We start from the raw sequence: 10,481 nt of genomic DNA, 5'->3' as shown, positions 1-10,481 counted from the left end.
ATTACTCTACGAGGTGGATCAAAAAAGATCTTGCTGTGATTTATGTCACAGAGTGTTCTTCCTATGTTTTTCTCTAAGAGTTTTATAGTGTCCAGTCTTACATTTAGGTCTCTAATCCATTTTGAGTTTCTTTTTGTGTATGGTGTTAAGGAGTGTTCTAATTTCATTCATTTACATGTAGCTGTCCAGTTGTCCCAGCACCACTTATTGAAGAGGCTGTCTTTTCTCCATTGTATATCCTTGCCTCCTTTGTCATAGATTAGTTGACCATAGGTGCGTGGGTTTATCTCTGGGCTTTCTATCCGGTTTCATTGGTCTATATTTCTGTTTTTGTGCCATACCGTACTGTCTTGATTACTGTAGCTTTGTAGCATAGTCTGAAGTCCAGGAGCCTGATTCCTCTAGCTCCTTTTTTCTTTCTCAAGACTGCTTTGGCTATTCGGGGTCTTTTGTGTTTCCATACAAATTGTGAAACTTTTTGTTCTAGTTCTGTGAAAAATGTCATTGGTAGTTTGATAGGGATTGCATTGAATCTGTAGATTGCTTTGGGTAGTATAGTTATTTTCAGAATGTTGATTCTTCCAGTCCAAGAACATGGTGTATCTCTCCATCTGTTTATATCATCTTTAATTTCTTTCATCAGTGTCTTATAGTTTTCTGCATACAGGTCTTTTGTCTCCCTTGGTAGGTTTATTCCTAGGTATTTTATTCTTTTTGTTGCAATGGTAAATGGGAGTGTTTCCTTAATTTCTCTTTCAGATTTTTCATCATTAGTGTATAGAAATGCGAGAGATTTCTGTGCATTACTTTTGTATCCTGAAACTTTACCAAATTTATTGATTAGCTCTAGTAGTTTTCTGGTGGCATCTTTAGGATTCTCTATGTATACTATCATGTCATCTGCAAAGAGTGATGATTTTACTTCTTCTTTTCCTATTTGGATTTCTTTTATTTTTTTTCTTCTCTGAATGCCATGGCCAGGACTTCCACAACTATGTTGAATAATAGTGGTGAGAGTGGACATCCTTGTCTTGTTCCTGATCTTAGAGGAAATGCTTTCAGTTTTTCACCATTGAGAATGATATTTGCTGTGGGCTTGTCGTATATGGCCTTTATTATGTTGAGGTAGGTTCCCTCTGTGCCCACTTTCTGGAGAGTTTTTATCATAAATGGATGTTGAATTTTGTCAGAAGCTTTTTCTGCATCTGTTGAGATGAGCGTATGGTTTTTCTTCTTCCCTTTGTTAATATGGCAATGACTGATTTGCGCGTATTGAAGAATCCTTGCATTGCTGGGATAAATCCCACTTGATCATGGTGTATGGACCTTTTAATGCGTCGTTCGATTCTGTTTGCTAGTATTTTGTTAAGGATTTTTGCATCTATTTTCATCAGTGATATTGGTCTGTAATTTTCTTTTTTTGTAGTACCCTTGTCTGGTTTGGTATCAGGGTGATGGTGGCCTCATAGAATGAGTTTGGGCGTTTTCCTTCCTCTGCAATTTCTTGGAAGAGTTTGAGAAGGATGGGTGTTAGCTCTTCTCTAAATGTTTGATAGAATTCACCTGTGAAGCCCTCTGGTCCTGGACTTCTGTTTGTTGGAAGATTTTTAATCACACTTTCCATTTCATTACTTGTGATTGGTCTGTTCATATTTTCTATTTCTTCCTGGTTCATTCTTAGAAGGTTATACCTTTCTAAGAATTTGTCCATTTCTTCCAGGTTGTCCATTTTATTGGCATAGAGTTGCTCGTAGTAGTGTCTTAGGATGCTTTGTATTTCTGTAGTGTCTGTTGTAACTTCTCCTTTTTCATTTCTAATTTTACAGATTTGAGTCCTCTCCCTCTTTTTCTTGATGAGTCTGGCTAATGGTTTATCAATTTTGTTTATCTTCTCAAAGAACCAGCTTTTAATTTTATTGATCTTTGCTATTGTTTTCTTTGTTTCTATTTCATTTATTTCTGCTGTGATCTTTATGATTTCTTTCCTTCTACTAACTTTGGCTTTTGTTTGTTCTTCTTTCTCTAGTTCCTCTAGGTGTAAGGTCACATTGTTTATTTGAGATTTTTCTTTTTTTTGAGGTAGGCTTGTATAGCTATAAACGTCCCTCTTAGAACTGCTTTTGCTGCATTCTACAGGTTTTGGATCTTTATGTTTTTATGGTAATTTGTCTCTAGGTATTTTTTGATTTCCTCAGGGATCTCTTGGTTATTTAGTAACGTATTATTTAGCCTCCATGTGTTTGTGTTTTTTACGTTTTTTCCCCCTGTAATTGATTTCTAATCTCATAGTGTTGTGGTCAGAAAAGATGATTGATATGATTTCAATTTTCTTAAATTTACTGAGGCTTGATTTGTGACCCAAGATGTGATCTAGCCTGGAGAATGTTCCATGTGCACTTGAGAAGAAAGTGTAATCTGCTGTTTTTGGATGGAATGTCCTATAAATATCAATTAAATCTATCTGGTCTCTTGTGTCATTTAAAGCTTCTGTTTCCTTATTAATTTTCTGTCTGGATGATCTGTCCATTGGTGTAAGTGAGGTGTTAAAGTCCCCCACTATTATTGTGTTACTGTTGATTTTCTCATTTATAGCTTTTAGCAGTTGCCTTATGTATTGAGATGCTCCTATGTTGGTTGCATATATGATTGTTATATCTTCTTCTTGGATTGATCCCTTGATCATTATGTAGTGTCCTTCCTCGTCACTTGTAACATTCTTTATTTTAAAGTCTATCTTATCTGATATGAGTATTGCTACTCCAGCTTTCTTTTGATTTCCATCTGCATGGAATATCTTTTCCCATCCCCTCACTTTCAGTCTGGATGTGTCCCTAGGTCTGAAGTGGGTCTCTTGTAGACAGCATATATATGGGTATTGTTTTTGTATGCATTCAGACAGCGTGTGTCTTTTGGTTGGAGCATTTAATCCATTCACATTTAAGGTAATTATTGATATGTATGTGCCTATTACCATTTTCTTAATTGTTATGCGTTTGTTTTTGTAGGTCCTTTTCTTCTCTTGTGTTTCCCACTTAGAGAAGTTCCTTTAGCATTTGTTGTAGAGCTGGTTTGGTGGTGCTGAATTCTCTTGCCTGTAAAGCTTTTGATTTCTCCATCCAATCTGAATGAGATCCTTGCTGGGTAGAGTAATCTTGGTTGTAGGTTTTTCCCTTTCATCACTTTAAGTATATCATGCCACTCCCTTCTGGCTTGTAGAATTTCTGCCGAGAAATCAGCTGTTAACCTTATGGGAGTTCCCTTGTGTGTTATTTGTTGTTTTTCCCTTGTTGCTTTCAGTAATTTTTCTTTGTCTTTAGTTTTTGTCAATTTGATTACTATGTGTCTTGGTGTGTTTCTCCTTGGGTTTACCCTGCCTGGGACTCTCTGTGCTTCCTGGACTTGGGTGACTATTTCCTTTCCAATGTTAGGGAAGTTTTCTACTATAATCTCTTCAGGTATTTTCTCGGGTCCTTTCTCTCTCTCTTCTCCTTCTGGGACCCCTATAATGCGAATGTTGTTGCGTTTAATGTTGTCCCAGAGGTCTCTTCGGCTGTCTTCATTTCTTTTCATTCTTTTTTCTTTATTCTGTTCCGTGGCAGTGAATTCCACCATTCTGTCTTCCAGGTCACTTATCCGTTCTTCTGCCTCAGTTATTCTGCTATTGATTCCTTCTAGTATATTTTTCATTTCAGTTACTGTGTTGTTCATCTCTGTTTGTTTGTTCTTTAATTCTTCTAGGTCTTTGTTAAACATTTCTTGCATCTTCTCGAACTTTGTCTCCATTGTTTTTCCGAGGTCCTGGATCATCTTCACTATCATTATTCTGAATTCTTTTTCTGGAAGGTTGCCTATCTCCACTTCATTTAGTTGCTTTTCTGGTTTTTTTTTTTTTTTTTTTTTTTTTTGCGGTACACGGGCCTCTCCCACTGTGGCCTCTCCTGTTGTGGAGCACAGCCTCTGGATGCGCAGGCCCAGCGGCCATGGCTCATGGGCCCAGCCGCTCCGCGGCATGTGGGATCCTCCCGGACCGGGGCACGAACCTGCGTCTCCTGCATCGGCAGGCGGACTCCCAACCACTGCACCACCAGGGAAGCCCTTTTCTGGGGTTTTATCTTGTTCCTTCATCTGGTACATAGCCCTCTGCCTTTTCATCTTGTCTATCTTTCTGTGAATGTGGTTTTTGTTCCACAGGCTGCAGGATTGTTTATTCTTGCTTCTGCTGTCTCTCCTCTGGTGAATGAGGCTATCTAAGAGGCTTGTGCAAGCGTCCTGATGGGAGGGATTGGTGGTGGGTAGAGCTGAGTGTTGCTGTGGTGGGCAGAGCTCTGTAAAACTTTAATCTGCTTGTCTGCTGATGGGTAGGGCTGAGTTCCCTCCCTGTTGGTTGTTTGGCCTGAGGCGACCCAACACTGGAGCCTACCCGGGCTCTTTGGTGGGGCTAATGGTGGACTCTGGGAGGGCTCATGCCAAGGAGTACTTCCCAGAACTTCTGCTGCCAGTGTCCTTGTCCTTACGGTGAGGCACAGGCACCCCCACCTCTGCAGGAGACCCTCCAACACTAGCAGGTAGGTCTGGTTCAGTCTCCTATGGGCTCACTGCTCCTTCTCCTGGGTCCTGATGTACACACTACTTTGTGTGTGCCCTCCAAGAATGGAGTCTCTGTTTCCCCCAGTCCTGTAGTAGTCCTGCAGTCAAATCCCACTAGCCTTCAAAGTCTGATTCTCTAGGAATTCCTCCTCCTGTTGCCGGACCCCCAGGTTGGGAAGCCTAACGTGGGGCTCAGAACCTTCACTCCAGTGGGTGCACTTCTGTGGTGTAAGTGTTCTCCAGTTTGTGAGTCACCCACCCAGCAGTTATGGGATTTGATTTTATTGTGATTGCACCCCACCTGCCATCTCATTGTGGCTTCTCCCTTGTCTTTGGATGTGGGGTATCTTTTTTTTTTTTTTAATTTATTTTTGGCTGTGTTGTGTCTTCGTTTCTGTGCGAGGGCTTTCTCTAGTTGTGGCAAGCGGGGGCCACTCTTCATCACGGTATGCGGGCCTCTCACTATTGCAGCCTCTGTTGTTGCAGAGCACAGGCTCCAGACGCGCAGGCTCAGTAGTTGTGGCTCTCGGGCCTAGTTACTCCCCGGCATGTGGGATCTTCCCAGACCAGGGCTCGAACCCATGTCCCCTGCATTAGCAGGCAGATTCTCAACCACTGCACCACCAGGGAAGCCCCTGGTTGTGGGGTATCTTGTTTTGGTGAGTTCCAGTGTCTTCCTGTCGATGATTGTTTAGCAGTGAGTTGTGATGCAGGTGCTCTCACAAGAGGTAGTGAGTGCACGTCCTTCTACTCCGCCATCTTGAACCAATCTCCTAAGATGAATTTTATAATCTAAAATTCTTTTCTAATGGTTAAACTTCATTTTTTTCATCAAACTTTCCTTGCTATCCTCTGCTTCTCTGAATGCCCACTGCTTCTTCTAATGAATATATAAGGTATTATGATAAGCATATCGATAAATTGTGAACTGGGACATCCAGGAAGCAGAATTATAACAGGCATATTTTGAGAACAGAGAGTCTGTTGGCTCTCTTGGATTTTCAGAGCACAAATAAAATACTCCAGAATATTGTGAAAAGATAGGATTTGGATTTGGAGAAATGTTTGGTTGAAATTTTTCATGATGTATCAGCCCTTTTCTTGTCTCCTTAGGCCCTGTGCTATTTTGAGAACGTTGAATCTGTATTTGATGATATAACTTACTTTTTAGCCACTGATTGCTATCCAAATCTAGAAAGTGTAGGAAAGAATCAGAAACCTTCTTTGGGACACGCATCATCCTCTAGATTCAAAGTCCTTGGTAAATCTCAAGCCTCCCTTTGAACACTGTAAAATTAGAATGAAATATTAAAAAAAAAATCAGTTCAGTGGAAAGGATAGTCTTCTCAACAAGTGATCCCAGAACAACTGGATATTCACATGCTAAAAAATGAACTTTAACCTGTACCTCATGCCATATAAAAAATTAACTCAAATTGAAATGCAAAATATTAAACTACAAAATTCTCAGAAGAAAACATAAGAGAAACTCATCCTGACCTTGGGTTAGGCCAAAAATTCTTAGATATGACACTGAAAGCATGATCTGTAGAAGCAAAAAATTGATGAATTTGACATCATCAAAACTGAAAACTTTTGCTGTGCAAAGGGAAGTTTTAACTTTTCATTGTTAAAAGAATGAAGACAAGCCACCTACTGGGGGAAAGTATTTGCAAATCACACATCTAACAAAAGACCTGTATCCAGAGTATGTAAAGCTCTCCAAACTTAGAAATCAGAAAGCAATGATCCAATTAAAACATTGGGAAAAGATTTAAACAGACACTTCCCCATTGCATTAGTCAGCGTTCTCCAGAGAAACAGAACCGATCAGATGTATATGTATGCAGAAGACTTATTATAAGGAATTGGCTCATGTGATTATGGAAACCAACAAGACTCAAGATCTGCAGGCTCAGTCAGCAAGATGGACACTAAAGAGAGCCAGAGGTGTAGCTCCAGTCTGAGTCTGCAGGTCTGAGAACCAGGAAAACTGCTGGTGTAGATCCAGTCTGATGGCTGGCAGCCTCAAGACCCAGGAAGAGCATGAGTTTCAGTTCGAGTCTGAAGGTAGGAAAAAGTCAATGTCCCACTTCAAAGGCAGTCAAACCAGAGACGTTACCTTACTCAGGGGAAGGTCAGCTTTTTTGTTCTGTTTAGAACTTCAGCTAGTTGGGTGAGGCCCACCTACATTAGAGAGAGCAATCTGTGTTCCTTACACTACTGCTTTAACATTAATCTCACCCAAAAACATCCTCGCAGGAACACCCAGAATAGTATTTGACCAAATATCATGGCCCCTTCAAGTTCATACATAAAATTAACCATCACAACGATATACAGATGGCAAATAAACACATAAAAAGATCCTCAACATCAGTAGTTATTAGGGAAGTGCAAATTAAAACCACCACGAAATACACATATTAGAACAGCTAAAATAAAATACCAAGTGCTGACAAGAATGCTGAGCAACTGGACTTTTCTTTCATTGCTGGTAGGAGTGCAAAATGATACAGCCACTCCAGAAAACAGACGGGCAAATTTCTTATAAACACACATCTACCAAATGACCCAGCAACCCCACTTCTAGGTCTTTACCACAGAGAAGTAAAACTTAAAATCATGCAAAAACCTCCAAACAAGTGTTTACAGATGCTTTATTCATAATCAAAAAACACTGGAAAGAACTCAGATGTCCTTCAATGGGTTAATGGATAAATAAACTGTGATACATTCTTGCAGTGGAACGCTATTCAGTAATAAAAAGGAACAAATTATTGATTCATGCAACGGCAAGTATCAATCCCAGATGCGTCATGCTAAGCAAAAGAAGAGAGTCTTTAAAGATTGTATACCGTATGAATCCATTTACATGACATTCTAGAAATGACAAAACTGTAGCCACAGAGAATACATCAGTGGTTGCCGGGAGTTAGGTGTCAAGTTGAGTTTGCCTACAGAAGGGCAGCACAAGAGAATTTTTTGGAGGTGTTGGAATTGTTCTTTTTCTCATTTGTTGTGATTATCACAGGAATTTATGCATGTGTTAAAATTCATGGAACAATACAACCAGAAAAGTGAATTCTACTATATGTAAAAATTTAAACATTTAAAAATCAACAAGTCAAGGAACTTCCCTGGTGGAGCAGTGGTTAAGACTCTGCACTTCCACTGCAGGGAGCATAGGTTTGATCCCTGGTCAAGGAACTAGGATCCCACATGCTGCATGGCCACAACAAAAAAAAGAAAATCAAGTCATATTTTGAAGCTGACCTGTTAATATGCAGTTAATCAATTACATGTGTCACAGGAAGTCTATTAAAGAAAAGCAGGTTTACTGAATATTTGTTATACATCACCATTTGTGCCTCCCCGAGTGAAGCACTCTTTCTAATTATGGAAGTTCACAACAGGAAATTTGTGGAAATCCAGGACACTATAAAGAAATTACCTTGTCAACATGTCTCAAATGTCTTGGCAGAAAAATAGTTCTCATAAGGCCAATTCTTTATTCTCTAAAGAAGTAGTTGCCTCTTCTGTTAAAAGAAGTTGTTCCTGGGACTTCCCTGGTGTCCAGTAGTTAAGACTACAAAAAGCCACAGCACAAACCTGGCAAATCTTCCCAAAGCAGCAGTTTTTCTAGAAGGTAAAACATTAAACACATGACTTTTCTATGACATATTAACCCAGATGTCAGTTGAATCAACCTACCCAGGGATTCTGTAACCTTTAACCTGGGATGCACAGACCCTCAGAGTGTCCATGGATACATTTCATTTTCTCATGCACTTAGATGAGGAAAAGTGTGAGCATTTCCTTCGTTTGTGAATATAGGAAACAAGCCACAGAAGGAACTGTAGTACCTGTGACTTCCTCATCAGTGTAAATCAGGTACTTTCATGTTACATCACAGCTGCTACAAATATCTCACATCTTTTAAAGCTCATTACTACTTAAAGCTACAATAAGTATTATACCTGCTAATAGCCCTTGTTATTTAATAAAGAAGCATGTTTAATGCTATAGGTATCACAAATTTGTTTTTTTCCCCCAATATTCTGATAATTTTCTTTAAAAGTGTGTAATTGGTTTTCTTTATAATACAATATATCTTTTAAGCTTTTAAAAACATTATTCTGGGAAGAGGTCTGTGGGATTCACCAGACTTCCAAGATACTTATGTCAAAAAAAGTTTAAGATTCCTGCCATCTGCCATAGATTTGGAGATTCAAATGCAATTAACTCACAATTAACTCACCTTTCCTCCATCCAATATTCCCTCCAAACTTTGTACCAATTCTTGATGACTTCCATTCTCATGTCTGGTGCCCACAGAACTTTCTAGCTCAGTTGTTTCTCTCCCCTGTCCTCCATGTCCAAAATAAAGAACATTGCCCCGTTCCCTTGATTTCCCTTAAACACAGCAACATGTCTTTAGATCCAGAGGGGAAAGCAGTGTAGAGGTAGGGTGGGGATTAGAAGGTGCAGAGCATGGCAGAGACTGTGGACTGCATATTGGAAATTCCAGTTCTTTGAAAGTCCCTAGGGCCCATATGCACAGGGAAAGAAGTTCTCTTGGGCGACTGGCAGCTCCTGTCCTGTGATCTTTCTCCTCCTTACACGCTGTTCTTCTTGGGCTGCTGCCAAACCCGGGGATTCCAGCTCATCATTTACTCGACCCAGTTAGCTTTCTCCTGATCTCACCCCTATCCATCACATCTGTGTATAGAAGACCTGATTACATAACGAAGAGTTTTCTCCCTGAGAGGAGCTCTTCCGACAATGAAGGGACTATTTTTTTCCCCTATATTTATGTACAGTTTACATGAACTTGAAGGTAAAACAAGAAACTTGGAAGATATTTTGAACTCACTTGGGATGACTTTGGAGTGTCCGCTCTCCTTTATCATCAGAATTTCTGTGGGAATGTTTGAAAAACATTGCTTTAGGGCTTCAAGGAAGACAAAGGCTGATGGAGGGGGTTACATGCATTTAAAAGAAAATCCAGGGATTTCTCTGGTGGCGCAGTGGTTAAGAATCCGCCTGCCAATGCAGGGGACACAGGTTCGATCCCTGGTCCGGGAAGATCCCACATGCTGCTGAGCAGGTAAGCCCGTGCGCCACAACTACTGAAGCCTGCGTGCTCTAGAGCCCGTGAGCCACAACTACTGAGCCCACGAGCCACAACTACTGAAGCCTGCACACCTAGAGCCTGTGCTCCGCAACAAGAGAAGCCACCGCAATGAGAAGCCTGCACACCACACAAAGAGTAGTCCCCGCTCACTGCAATTAGAGAAAACCCATGTGCAGCAACGAAGATGCAACACAGCCAAAAAAATAAATAAAATAAAATCCATATTCCTTTACAGACCCCACAGTTTGTCTCCAGCCTCTTCTAGCCAGTCTCTCCCTTACTCCACTCTGTTCCAGCCTCATTGAACCTCTTGCGGTACTTAGAATCATCAGCCCCAGGGCCTTTGCACTTGCTGTTCCCTTTGCCTGGGATGCTCTTCTGCATTCTCTCCACTGGCTCCTGCCCTTTCTTCTGATCAAATGTCATCTCCTCAGTGAGGTGTTTCCTGATTTCTCACCAAGATGCCTCCCGGTCTCTATTCATCTTTATCCCAGCACTTCTGTTTTTTACTTCATATCACTTACCATAATTAATTATTTTACTTGTTACATTTTAATATCTCTTTTCTGTACTGAAAGCAGCTCCATGATGATAGGGAATGGGACTGATCTGTGCGTTGCTGCATCCCCAGTACATAGCACAGTGCTGGGCTTTTAGTAGGATCTCAATAAATATTTACTGAATGATTGAATGGAGCATAAAATGTGCCCCTCTCAGGATGGTTCTGTTTTCACAAGGGATTACTGAAGACGTAGAA

This window comes from Leucopleurus acutus, assembly GCF_964270905.1.
Source record: "Leucopleurus acutus genome assembly, chromosome: 11".
Lineage (NCBI taxonomy): Eukaryota > Metazoa > Chordata > Mammalia > Artiodactyla > Delphinidae > Leucopleurus > Leucopleurus acutus.
This window is presented reverse-complemented; position numbering follows the sequence as displayed.